The 3,005-nt window shown below is 40.1% G+C and overlaps 1 protein-coding gene across 1 annotated transcript in view; it reads right to left on the bottom strand.

Moving 5' to 3' along the window:
- LOC106882360 (clathrin heavy chain) overlaps positions 1-3,005 on the bottom strand; it is a 138,969-nt gene that overhangs the window by 19,750 nt on the left and 116,214 nt on the right. The gene's annotated exons all lie outside the window — the stretch shown is intronic.

Below are 3,005 nucleotides of genomic sequence, written 5' to 3' on the forward strand. Positions count from 1 at the left end.
ATATATATATATATATATATATAGTGAGAGAGAGAGAGTAGATATTTTATTTTATAGAAACAGTTGTACAGTACCAGTGAGCATGCATTTTCCAAATAATAAAAACGATAGAATCTTGTTTACAAACAAACTGAGACATGAGTTGTGTACATACAGACAGACAGACAGACACACACATTTTATATGTAACTAAAACTGACAGCTGGTCAGATATGACACAATCTAAACACCACACTTGTCATGCCTGATGGCATGTTTGGTAAAATTAGGGGTATTTTTGTTTTTATGAAAAATTCATTTTATACCAAATTTATAGTATGTGTATGTGTGTGTGTGTGTGTGTGTGCGCACGTGCATGTGTGCATGTGCAAGTAGAAAGAAAGGGAAAAGAGTAAGATTAAGGAAAACGAATAGACAGAAAGACAAATTAAACCAAAACAATATCTCAGAATCTTTCTAAATTTATTCCAATCCTGAAATCAAAAGAGGAAATCACTGTGATACTGCTACTACTACTACTACTGCTGTAACAACAGCTACTACTACTACTACTACTACCACTAACTGTGGTTCTCTGTCAGTTACGACAAGCAATCCAGTTGGTCTGATCAATGGAACAGCCTGCTCATGGAATTAACGTGCAAGTGGCTGAGTGCTCCACAGACACACGCGCCCTCGGTGTAGTTCTCGGGGAGATTCAACATGGCTCAGAATGCAACAAGGAGGCTGACTGGCCCTTTCAATTATAAGGCACGACTTGTCTTTTGCCAGCTGAGTGGACTGGACACAAACACGTTGCCGGGAATTGAATTCATGGCCTTATGATTGTGCGTTGAATATCCTAACCACTAAGCCACATGCCTTCATTACTACTACCACCACCACTACTGTTACTACCATCACCATTACTACTACCACCACCACCACCACTACTACTACTACAACTACCACCACCACTACTACTATTACTACCACCACCATTACTACTACTACTACAACTACCACCGTCACCACCACCACAGTTACTACTACTACTACTACTACTACTACTATCACCACCACCATTACTACTACCACAACTACCACCACCATTACTGCTACTATTACCATCACCATTACTACTACCACCACCACCACCATTACTACTACTAATACCACCACCACCACCATTACTACTACCACTACCATTACTACTACAACTACTACTACTATTATTACTACCACCACCGCCACCATCGCCATCACCACCACTACTACTACTACTACTACTTGTACACCACTGCCATCATCATCCTCATAGTCCACTTTTCCATGATGTTTACATGGGTCACACAGAATTCATCGAGGCAGCTTTTTCTTACAGCCGGATGTCCTTCTTGTCACCAATCTTCATTTGTTTCCAAAGTAATAGGCTCATAGCTGGGTATATATTCATGCAAGGGTGGACATATATTCATGCAACGGTGGATATATATTCATGTACGATGGTGACATTTGTTTACAACTATCAGGTGATATCAAGACAAGGGGACACAAACATACAGATCTACATACACACACACACACACACACATATATATATATATACATACACACATAGATATACAATGAGCTTTTTGCAGTTTCCACCTAGCAAATTCATTTGCAAGGCTGCGATTAGCCAAGGGCTACAGCAAAAAGACAGCTGCTTGAAGCTCCATGCAGTGGGACAGAACCCAAAACCACATGCTTGTGCAGCAAGATTCGTAAGCGCACAGCTGTTCCTATGGCTGTATATGTAAATATGAACATAAAACAGTAGAAAGACTTGAATGAAAGAATGAAGGAATGAAGGAATGAATGAAATAAATGAATGAGTGAATGAACGAACAAGTCAGTTTGGCAATGTCATGTTATATAAGTTGCGGGCCCTGTCAGGTTTATTATAGCAGTTTTACTGCAGAACCTCTGAGCAAATCAATATCATAGCATTTCTAATTGTCACGCTGAACAACTGGTCTTTGTCGTTTAGAATAACCAATGCTGAAAAAGCAAAGACAACAAGCTCCACCTAACTGTGTTAGTTGTAAATATGATTCTTTTATTGATTTCAATCACTGGACTGCAGCTATGCTGCGGTGCCAACTTTAAGGGCTTCAGTTAATCACAGTGACCCCATTGCTTATTTCAGCTGAGTGCACATTTTACCAATGTCTATTTATTGGATGGTCAAGTTAGCTTTCAGTGTAAAGGGATTTTAGGATGCCATATAGTTTTTTTTTTACACCAGTAGATATAGACATGCAATTGATTGCTTGTTTTTACAGTTATCTTTTCTTTGATAGCATGGGTTAGATGACTACTATGGAAGCATGGTTTTGCAGCCAGGTACCCTTCTTGTTAACTGTTTGATTCAAATGAGAGATTTCCTATTCTGTCTTTGAAGGTTCAAACCCATGCACAGCCTATTGATAAGGCAATAACACCACAGCCCATAACTGCACAATTTTTCAGATTAATGCAAATGTAAACACACACACACACACGTATATATTTACTTACACACACAAATACATAGATCTTATTCTCCTTCTCACTCTTCTTTCTACTCTACAGCAAAACACCTATGTCTGTCCCCTCTATACCGTAAACCTCTCGGCTGGCACGAAGCTGCACCCCCCTCAATACTATTCTCCATCTCCCAGTTGAGAGGATTTTGTCTTGCAAGGCACTTGATGGCCCTGTTGGTGCTGGTGCCATGTATAAAGTACTGGTACTGGTACCACATAAAAAAGCACTGGTGCTGGTACCACATAAAAAGCACTGGTGGTGGTACCACATAGAAAGCACTGGTACTGGTACCACATAAAGAGCACTGGTGGTGGTACCACATAAAAAAGCACTGGTGCTGGTACCACATAAAAAGCACTTGTGCTGGTACCACATAAAAAGCACTGGTGCTAGTACCACATAAAAAGCACTGGTGCTGGTACCACATAAAAAGCACTGGTGCTGGTACCACATAA

This window comes from Octopus bimaculoides, chromosome 6, assembly GCF_001194135.2.
Source record: "Octopus bimaculoides isolate UCB-OBI-ISO-001 chromosome 6, ASM119413v2, whole genome shotgun sequence".
In the NCBI taxonomy this organism is placed as follows: domain Eukaryota; kingdom Metazoa; phylum Mollusca; class Cephalopoda; order Octopoda; family Octopodidae; genus Octopus; species Octopus bimaculoides.